This window comes from Colobus angolensis, unplaced genomic scaffold (assembly GCF_000951035.1).
Source record: "Colobus angolensis palliatus isolate OR3802 unplaced genomic scaffold, Cang.pa_1.0 Scaffold219, whole genome shotgun sequence".
Classification (NCBI taxonomy): Eukaryota; Metazoa; Chordata; class Mammalia; order Primates; family Cercopithecidae; genus Colobus; species Colobus angolensis.
In genome coordinates, this window is record NW_012115366.1 from 96,466 (window position 1) to 108,550 (window position 12,085).

Sequence of the window (12,085 nt, forward strand, 5' to 3'; positions counted from 1 at the left end):
AATCTTCCTTTATGATAGTCATTTCTGTGTCTGTGTATTTTATCACACATGATTAAAACAAATCTCATGGACATTTTACAACACATCAAATCAACAATGGATAGAACATCCAGACAGAAAATCAATGAAGAAACAGCAGACTTGAACCACACTATACACCAAATGGACCTAATGGATATATGTAGAGCAAGCTTGTCCAACCGTGGCCCACAGGCCACATGCAGCCCAGGATGGCTTTGAATGCAGTCCAACACAAACTCTTAAACTTTCTTAAAACATATGAGATTTGTCGCAATTTTTTTTCTTAGCTCAACAGCTATTGTTATTGTTAGTGTATTTTATGTGTGGCCCGAGACAATTCTTCTTTCAATGTGGCACAGGGAAGCCAAAAGACTGGACTCCCCCGATGTATATTCTACCAAACAACAGAGGAATACACATTCTTCTCAAGCACACACGGAACATTCTTTGGGATGGATCACATATGAGATCGCAAAACAAGTCTTCACATATTTAAGATTTAAATCATATCAAATATCTTCTCTGACCACAATGGTATGGAATCAGAAATTAACAACAGAAGGCAAATTAGAAAATTCACAAAAATGTGGAACTTGAACAACACACTCCTGAACATTCAATGAGTCAGAGGAGAAAGCAAGACATACCTTGAGAGAAACAAAATGAAAACATAACATACTAAAACTTATGGAGTACAGCAAAAACAGCAACAAGAGGCAAGCTCATAGTGACAAATGCCTGCATTAAAAAAGAAGAAAGTTCTCAAATAAACAATCTAACTTTACATCTCAGGGAATTGGAGAAAGAAGAACAAACTAAACCCAAAGTTAGTAAAAGTTAGTAAAGATTAGAGCAGAAATAAATAAAATGGAAACTAGAAAAACAATAGAAAAAAATCAACAAAACTAAGAATTACTTTTCTGAAATGATAAATAGAACTGGCAAACCCTTGACTGACCTAACTAACAAAAAAGGAAAGAAGACTCAGATAAACAAAATTAGGAATGAAAATGGAAACACTACAGCTGATACCACAGGAATAAAAAGGGTCATAAGAGACTACTATGAACAATTATATATCAACAAATTGCATAACATGGAAGAAATGGAGAAATTCCTGTAAACATACAACCTACCAAGACTGAATCATGGAGAAATAGAAAATCTAAACAGACCAATAATGAGTAAGGAGATTGAGTCAGCAATCGAAAACTTCCCAAAAAAGAAAAGACCAGAACTAGATGATGTCATTGGTGAATTCTATCAAACACTTAAAGAGGAATTAATGCCAATTTTTCTCAAACTCTTTCGAAAAATTGAAGAGGAGTAAATACTTCCAACTTCATTCGATGAGGTCGATATTACCCAGATACCCCCAGACAAAGACATTACAAGAAAAGAAAACTACAGGTCACTATTTCCAATAAGTATAGATACAGAAATTCTCAACAAAATATTAGCAAATTAAATGCAACAACACAGTGAAAAGATCATATGCCATGATCAAGTGGGGTTTATCCCTGAGATGCAGGGATGTTTTAACATATGCAAATCAATACATGTGATACACCATATTAACAGAATGAAAGATAAAAATCACATGATCATCTCAATAGCTGCAGAGAAAGCATTTGATAAAATTCCACATCCTTCATGATAAAAACACTCAACAAACTAGGTTTAGCAGGAATGTATTTCAACATAATAAAGGCCACTTATGACAATCCCCCAGGTAATACCTTAATCAATGTTAGAATGGCTCTTATGTAAATTAAAGATTACACGTGTTGGCAAGGATATAGAGAAATTGGAACTCTTGTACACTGTTGGTAGACATGTGAAATGCAGTCACTACAGAAAACAGTATGGGGCCTCCACAAAAAAATTAAAAATGGAACTATCATGTTATCCAGCAATCCCATTCCCAGGTATACATCCAAAATAATTGGAGTCAGAATCTCAAAGACATACCTGCATTCTCGTGTTCGTTGTAGCATCATTTACAATAGCCAGGGCATTTGGGTTGGGAAGCTGCCCCATTGTCTACTGACAGATAAATGGATAAAGAAAATGTGGCATTTTATATATAATGGAATATTATTCAGCCTTAAACATGAAGGAAATTTGTAACAATATGGGTGGACCTGGAAGCCATTATGCAAACTAAAATAAGCTAGTCAAAAAATAACAAATATTGCATAATTTTATTTATGTAAGAAATCTAAAATAGTCAAACTTTTAGAAGCAGAAAATAGAATGGTGATTGCCAGGGAAGGAGAGAAGGGGGAAATGGAGAGTTGTTGCTCAGTGGGTATAAAGTCATCATCATACAAGATGAATAAATTCTAGAGATCTGCTGTTCAACATTGTGCCTGTGGTTAATAATACAGTGTTTTCACTTAAACATTGAGGAGGGTAGATCTCATGATATATGAGAACACACAAACACACAGAGAAGAGCAAAGAGACACAAGGAACTTTAGGGGTTGATGGGTGTATTTATTACCTTGATTGTGGTGATGATGTTATGGGTGTGTATATGTGTCCAAACTCATCAAATTGTATACATTAAGTATATACATTTTTTGTGTATATCAATTGTACCTCAATAAAGCTGTAAAAAGATAAGAGGATATTATGAGCAACTTTATGCTAACAAATTTGAAAATAGAGATGACGTGGATAAATCCAAGCAAACCACAATTTATGAAAATTGACAAAAAAATAGAAAACAATCTCAGCATCATATATCTGATTAAAGAAGGTGAATGTGCGATTTTAAAAATCTTCCCATAAAGAAAATTTCAGGTCTAGTCCAGATGGCTTCATTCTTGAATTCTTCCTATTTTTTAACTTTTTATAAATTTTAAGCAGGTCTACAGAATCATAGATCAAGAGATGATTCTATTTAATTTTCTATCATCATTACTTTAGTTCATTATATTTAAGAAAATAGAGCATTAAAGCAAAATTATAAATTAGTGAACCTAATAAATTGTTGATTTCATATTTTTATAAGATACATAATTTAAATAAATGTATAAGATTTCTTCATAGATTTAAGTTGTTTACTCTTCATTGAGTAAAATATAGTCTCAATTTTCACATGAACAAGAAAATATGATAAAAAAATTGTTTTGATACAAAAGAAGACAAAGACATTATGGAGAGAAAGAAAAGAGAAGAGAACAATCTTTCCTGTGAACACAGATGCCAGTTCTGGGTGGCACCCAGCACCCGTGAGGATGTACCTTCAGTGGCTCCAGGTAACGTAGGCTGGATTCACCTGACCTATATTATTTGGTGGATCTAATAGTTTTCAAAATGTTTGTAGCATTTATGGAGGTCATATAGAGACTTTGGTAAGTTCCAACACGAAAACTACAGTACACCCATAGGATCTTGGATCAAGGCAATTAGACTTCCAGTAAGTGACAATTTTCTCTTCAGTAACAGCTTTGGGCCTGATACTACTCTGTGTTTGAGATTAAACATCTGAAAGATCATGTGGCCATGGGTTCTGAGCAGTCCATTATATCTGAGTGCTATTTTATTCAATCCATCATAAAGGGAGGCATCTTCAGCGTGCTCTGTCATCAAGGGAAAGGGCTACATGCAAGATCAAGCCTCAATATGTCTTGAACGTGCAGGTTAGTTTCAGAAGTTGTGGGTTGCAAACCCTCTCAGAACCCCTATCCTGTCTCTCTGCTGCCCTCCCTTAATCTGCACCTGGACACATGAGGAGCTCCTTATGATTGTTTAACTAATGAGGAAAAAATTAGAGCTTTGTTTACAGGTGACTGTGCAGGTGACTACGCACAATATATCATGGATTACAGTGCTATTAGAGCCCTACTCAGATGTAGCTTTGAAGCATAATAAAAAATGGGAAGTTTTTCTGTGGGCAGAACTTTAATGATTACAGTATATATTATTTCCCACTTGTCCTGGACAGAGAGACAAACAACTGCAAGGATTTACACAGACAGTTGGGCAGTAGCTAATTTTTTGGGTGAAGGTTAGGAACTCAGAGAATGACTCAAACATGAACTATAAGGAAGTTCAGGAAACGTATGTGGGTCCAAAATATGAGCATATTTCTATCCTGTACACATAGTACTAGAAATCCCTCACCCCAGAAGACCACTTTAATAACCAAACAAGGATGGGCTTATCTCCTCTGAATGGCAGTCATCCACCTGCCCCAGCTACCTGTGGTGTTGCTCACATCGCCCATGACCAGGGAAGCTATAGCGAAATAAACTTTCCCTCGCCACCACTGCTGAGACCCCAATGTGGCAGCAAAACAATTATCCTCAAGACCCTCACATGCAGCCATACTGCTAGTAATTCCACTGGACCCCTTTCATCACAGAACATGCAGTCATTGTTTTTCTTATCAAACTATTAATAAACACTTCTGGGAACTGAGTTTTCTGTTCTTACACATGGATGTATTGAGGGCCTTGTTCACCATTATGGCACCTATTCCATACTATATTTCTCCTAAGTAGGGACTCACCTCAGTGTGCAAAATGGAAGACAATGAGCTGATGGAATACACTGGTCTTATCACATTATGTTCCCTATAACCCAGAAGTAGCTGACCTCATTAAATGGTGGAATGTCCTGTTAAAGACACAGAAAAAGCAAAAGAAGGACTTCTAAGGAATTAGAGGCTTTCAGAGTGAAACACTGGTTACTCCACTTGGAAGGAATCCTACTGACTGAAAGACTGAATAAGAGCAAAACAACATCAAATGGGCAGGATTCATACATAATAGCTATGGCATAGTGACCAGCTGCATAAAGACCAGTTAGTCATGGTGAAATCTATCTGTTAGTCCACAGGTTACAAAATTGTGAGATGGTATTATGGCAGACCTAGAGAATGAATAAAAAATACCCAATAACATAGAAGCAAACAGTGAGACAATAATTTGGGTTCATGCCACTTATTTGGGAGGTGACTCTAGGAAGTACCAGCAGGATAGTGGGAATGTGAGACTGAGGAAGAGAAAGTGCAGGCAATAAAGGATACAGTACTGTGTGTATTATCAGTGTGAGCAACTGGAGCTCACAAAGGATGAAGCACTCTGGAAAACTGTCGAAATATACACCGAAGAGTTCTTCCAATAGCTCCAGGAAGGGTGAGGAAAAGTGTATATTTGTCTATTAGTTCCTTTAGTCATTGGTTGAGGGCTGCTCCCAAAGTGGTGATAACTTTTAGATTTCCTTCTCTACCCCAAAAATAGTCAGAGAAATCTCCAGTGGACAGAGAGAGCCTACAGGCAAAGAGTTATAGGTGCTGACAGTTGGAAGTCAGGGCCAGCATGTACTGAAATAGTACATGGTAAAGAGATATGAGATGCACTTAGAGATTCTATCCTGGGAGAACAGGGGCCTGGAGGCCTTGCTTCCAGGTGCAATCGCTGGCTGAGACTTTCAGGAAGGAGTACAGTTGAAGGTTTACGGGGTATGATTTTGTAATGTTAGATGGCAGCATTTGTAAAATTCTGTGAATGGAAATATGTACAAATGGATAGCCAGAGGAATTAATGTAGTGGATATCTATGGCTTCCATCTACCCAGCATCTCTTTCTTTGGGAGAATTGCAGGTCTCCCTCCCTTTCCCTCATGCCCTGCCACCAATATTCTCTTCTGGTAGAGAAACTCATCAGAGGATAACCCACACTCCTGCTCTACTGACCACAGGCGTTGAGCACATGCCCAAGCTAGGCCAAATTTCTTCTCTTGGGAGCATCTGAATGGGAATGCACAGGGAGGCAAGATGGTTGGCTCTGAGTTGTATGAAGGTAACAGTGTAATGATTAAGTCTGGGAATTTCTGTCTATGAGATCCCTGAATCTTTCCTACTGCATACTTCCAGAGACTGGTTTATTAAGCTCTATAGTTCTATAAGCTACCAAGCATCTTTTCAATAAACTCCTCCTTTTGCTTAAATTAGGGTCAGTTTAGATGCCTTACCTCCATACAAGCTGAACTCACGCAAACAAAGTTCCCTGGGTGTCAAAGCAAAAATTGTCTGTATAAGAAATTACATGAGCCCTATTTCCAAATAATTTTAGGTGCATTTCCCCCAGATTATATTAATTTCTCTGAATAAAATGGGACTTGAAGGCAGAAAGAAACTTAAAGCTAAGTATCTGCCTCTTTCATGTTCAAAAGGAGAGGAATTCATTAAAGAACCAAAAGACCAAAACACGGGCATGGAACTAACTGTGATACAAATTGATTAAGCTTCAAAGTGCTGAAGTCTTTAGAAGATGGAAATTGATAAAGAGAGAGAAACGGGCAGTTTCTTTAGCATTAATCTTTCTGAACCACTCTTCGGAGAAATACACATCCTTCCCCAAGGAGAAGGTACTTTGGAGGTCCTGTAGGTTGCCCAAATTGAGGAAGGGTGGGAGGAGAGGGATGCATGAAACCTGATAAGCAGGCAGGTTGAGTTGGTAGTCAGCTCACTTCCCACCTGGGAATTTCTTTGCCTACTGGAGAGGAAATTTGGCAGCAGCTGACTTTTGGATAATAATGAGCTGTTGCAAATAAATGCCAAGGAATGCTAAATGGCCCATGATGTACCAATCTACACTGATTTATTGTCAATGGCTAATCAGAGGGTAAAACTTGATTAAACGTTTTAAGATAGGACTGATTTAAGAGTCCTAATATTGTATAAAATTGTAAATATCTTCCCAATTCAATTGCAAGACTTTCAAGTTAAAGTTTTTAAATTTGTATTTAATACCTGTCTTAGTTTGGGTTGCCCTAGAAGCAGAGCCTAAGGTCTGTAGAACGAACTCATTTTGCATAAAAGAAACTTTGTACCCTTTGACCAACATCACTTCCTTCTCCTTCCCCCACAGTCCTTGACAACCACAATTCTGCTCTCCACTTCTCTAAGTTTGTTTTAGATTCCATCTATAAGAGAGATCATGTAGTATTTCTGTTTCTGTGTCTTGCTTATTTCGCTTAGTATAATGCCTTCCAGCTCCATTCTTATTGTCACAATTGTCAGTGTTTCCTTCCTTTTTAAGGCTGAATAATATTCTGTTGTACACATACACCACACTTTCTTTATGCAATCACCCATCAAAGGACATTTAAGTTGTTTCCGTATCTTGGCTGTTGTGAATAATGTGCAATGAACATGAGAGTACAAATATCTCTTTGCGAACATGGGTTTTTTTGTGTGTTTGTTTGTTTGTTTGTTTTTTGAGATGGAGTCTGGCTCTGCTGCCCAGGCTGGAGTGCAGTGGCCCGATCTCGGCTCATTGCAACCTCCACCTCCAGGGTTCAAGTGATTCTCCTGCCTCAGCCTCCCAAGTAGCTGGGATTACAGGAGTGCGTCACCATGTCTGGCTAATTTTTGTATTTTTAGTAGAGACGGGGTTTCATCATGTTGGCCAGTTGGTCTTGCACTCCTGACCTCAAGTGATCCCCCTGCCTCTACCTCCCAAAGTGCTGGGATTACAGTCGTGAGCCACTGCTCCTGGCCCAGGAACCTGTTTTCAATTCCTTTGGATATACACACAGAAGTGGGATTGCTGGACCATATACTAGTTTCATTTTTAATTTTTTTGAGGAATCTCCATACTGTTTTCCATAATGGCTGTAGTAATTTACATTCCCACTAACAATGTATAAGGTTTTCTTCTTCTCCACATCCTGACCAACCATCTTTTGCCTCTTTGATAAATAACCATCTTAACAGCTGTGAGGTAGGATTTCATTGTGGTTTTGATTTCCATTTCCCTGATAATTGATGTTGGGCACATTTTCATATGCCTGCTGGCCATTTAAATTTGTTCTTTCATAGAGTGTTTGTTGAGGTTCTTTGCCCATTTTTAAATCATGGTTTTTGCTTATTTTTGCTATTGAGTTGTAGTGGTTCCTTCTATATTTTGGATACTAATCCCTTATTGGATATAGGTTTGCAAATATTTTTCTTATATCATAGGTTGTCTTTTCATTTTGTTGATTGTTTCTCTTGCTCTGCAGAAGTTTTTGGGTTTGATGTTATCCCACTTGCCTATTTTTGCTTCTGTTGCCTGAACTTTCGGGGTCATAACCAAAAATTGTTGCCAAGACCAATGTCAAGATTGTTTTTCCTATGTTTTCTTCTAGGAGGTTTATAGTTTCAAGTTTTACATTTAAGTCTTTAATCCATTTTGAGTTAATTTTTGTACATGGTGTGAAATAGGGGTCTAATTAATTTTTTTTCTCGCATGTGGATATCTAGATTTTTAAAAATCACCATTTGTTGAAGAGACTGGTCTTTTCTATTTTGTGTTATTGACACTCGTGACAAAGATCAATTAATCATATATATGTGGGTTTATTTCTGGATTCTCTATTCTGTTACATTGGTCTATGTGTTTTTATGCCAGTACTAAACTATTTTGATTACTATAGCTTTGTAGTATATTTTGAAATTAGGTGGTGTGATGCCTTCAATTTTATTTTTCTTACTCAAGATTGCTTTGACTATTTAGGGCTTTTTGTGGTATCATATTAATTTTAAGATTTTTTTTTCTATTTTTGTAAAACATACCCTTGGGATTTTGATAGGGATTTCATTAAATCTGTACATCATTTTGGGTAGTAAGAACATTTTGACCATATTAATTTTTCCAATCCATGAACATGGGATATCTATTCCTTTATTTGTATCTTTTTAGATTTCCTTCATCAATGTTTTATAATTTTTCGTATATAGGTCTTTCATCTCTTTGCTTAAGCTAATTCCTAAATATTTTATTTGTTGCTGCTGCCATTGTTAATGTATTAATAAATGGAATTGTTTTCTTAATTTCCTTTCAGATAGTTTGTTGGTGTATAAAAATGCCACTGATTTTGTATGTTGATTTTGTATCCTGCAAATCTTTTATTGAATTTGTTTATTAGTTCTAACAACTTTTGTTTTAGTGAATCTTAGGATTTTCTACATATATGATCATACCATCTGGAAACAGAGATAAGTTTACTTCTTCCTTCCCAATTTGTATACCTTTAATTTCTTTTTCTTGTCTGATTGTTCTAGGACTTCCACTACTATGTTGAATAGCAGAGGCAAGACTGGGCATCCTTGCCTTGTTCTGGATCTTAGAGGAAAAGTTTTTAGTTTTTCTCCACTGATTATGACGCTAGAAGTAGGTTTTTCATATAAGCCTTTATTGTGATGAAAGAAGTTATTTCTATACCTATTCTGTTGAGAGTTTCTTTTATCATGAAAGGATATTGAATTTGTCAAAATACTTTTCCTGCATCTATTGAAATAATCATGTGGTTTTTGTCTTTCATTCTGTTAATGTAGTATCTGTTGTATCACAATGATTGATTTTTGTACGTCAAACCATGGATGAATCTCAAGGATAAATTCCACCCCGTCATGGTGTATGATCCTTTTAATGTGCTGTTGAATTCAGTTTGCTAGTATTTTATTGAAGATTTTTGCGTGTACGTTCATCAAGGATATTGGCCTGTAGTCTCTTTTCTTGTGTTGCCTTTTTCTGGCTTTAGTATCAGGGTGATGCTGGCCTTAAAAAATGAGGTCAGGTGTGTTTCTTCTTCTATTTTTTTGAAGAGTTTAATAAATGTTGGTGTTAATTTTTCTTTAAGTGTTTGGCAGAATTCACTCATGAAGGCTTCTGGTCCTGAGCTTTTCTTTGTTGAACGCTTCCTACCTTTCTGACATTACTTAAATTACATTAAATTTATTTTTATTAAAAATAATCTCTTCCTGTCATTCAGGAAGGAGGGTATTTATGTAAATGCAGTGCACCATCTAGATCCATCTCCACAATTAGTTTTGTGAGTAGCTTGATGTCTGTGTATTCCACCTCTTCTTTTCTATACTTTTTCTGTACAACATTATTCCCTCTCCCCATGGCTATGTAACATAGACTTTAGAGTTTGGTAGACTTAAATTCCAATCCAAGTCCTACCACTTGCAAGCTGTTCAATTAAAAAAAAAGTAACAACTTTGTGCAGATATAACTCACACATCACAAAATTTACCATCTTAAAGTACACAATTCTATGTTTTAAAATTATATTTAAAGAGTTGTGCAAACTTCACCACTAATTTTAGAAATTTTTTTATCAGTACTAAAAGAAGCCCTATACCCATTAGCAGATACTCCTCTTTCCCTCCCACCTCCTGAAATTCATTAGTACTTTCTGTCTCTGTGGATTTGCCTACAGAATAGAGAAAGGAATATTTGCAAATTATACATATAATAAAGGATCCATATCCAAAATATGTAAGACTTCTCAAGAGTTATCTTAACAGGCCGGGTGCGGTGGCTCACGCCTGTAATCCCAACACTTTGGAGGCTGAGGCATGCAGATCACTTGAGGTCAGGAGTTCGAGCCCAGCCTGGCCAACATGGTGAAATCCTGTCTCTACTAAAATTAGCCAGGAGTGATGGCATGCACCTGTAATCAGCTACTTGGGAGGCTGAGGCAGGAGAATCGCTTGAACCCAGGAGGTGGGGGTTTCAGTGAGTTGAAATCATGCTAATGTACTCCAGCCTGGGTGACAGAGTGAGACTCCATCTCAAAAAATAAATAAAATAAAATTTAAGTGTTGTCTTAACAATAAAAATACAAATAACCCAATTTTAAAATGGGCAAAGGATTTGAATAGACATTCCCCAAAGAAGAAATTTAACTGATCAATGAGAACATTTAAAAATGTTCAAATTGGCCAGGCATAGTGGCTTACACCTGTAATCCTAGCACTTTGGGAGGTTGAGGTGGATGGATCACTTGATGTCAGGAGCTTGAGGTTACCCTGGGCACATAGTGAGACCCTATCTCTACAAAAAATTAAAAAATTAGCTAGGCATGGTGGCATATGCCTATAGTCCTAGATACTTTGGAGGCTGAGGTGGGAGGATTGCTTGGACCCAGGAGTTTAAGGTTACAGTGAGCTATGATTGCTCCACTATACTCCAGCCTGGGCAACAGAGTGAGACACTGTCTCTAAACAAACAAACAAAATTACAACGAAATATCACTTTATATCCTGTAGGATGGCTATTATCAATGAATCATACAACAACAAATATTAGCAAAGATGTGAAAAACTTAAAATGCTAATATATTGCTGGTGAGATTGTAAAATGGTACAACCACTTTGGAAATATGTGTGAAAATTCCTGAAAATGTTAAACATAGAATTTCCATGTGGCCCAGTGATTCCACTCCTAGTCATATGCTTAAGATAAATAAAAACATATGTCCATACAAACACTGTACATGAATATTCCTAGCAGAATTAACCATGATAGCCAAAAAGTAGAAACAACCCAAATGCTCCTCAACTGATGAATGGATTTTTAAAATTGGATATACAATTTAATATTATTTGGCAATAAGAAGGAATGAACTACTGATACATGCTACAGCACTGAAAACACTCTAATTGAAAGAAGCCAGGTACAAAAGACCATGTATTGAACAATTGCAAGTTGTTTGGTTTGAGGATGCTAACTTTCTTTATCTGAAAAATGAGAATAATAATACTTACCTCAAAGGGTCATTATAATATTAGCAAATGTATGCAAAGTGGGATGACTGGCATGGGAAAGTATGTGAGTGGAGATGATAACGTTGCTCTCATCATCTGACACAGAACTAGACATAGCAGATGCTTAGAAAAGACATTTTGACAGCTTGATTTTCAGCTCCAAGGACTTCCATGGTTGGCTAAAATTCTGGGACACGTCTGAACCAAAACTGTGAATCTAGCCTTTTTTGGGCAGGCAGGGAAACATTTCTAATTTCCTGATCTGAGTCTGCTGCTTGAGCTGCCCCTCTGATGAAATGCCATACATCTTCCCCGACAGCGTGTGACAGCCACCACTGACCTGACTTACAAAGGCACTCTTTGAGCAATGAAGAAGGAACAATGTTCTAAGGAGATTTAAATCTAGTCTTTTGGAAAACTCAGTTTTGGGTTTCTTTCTTTCCCTGGCATTTTGTCCTAGGGAATCTTTCTATCCCTTTACTCAAAATTAAACAACATAGTTTTTAG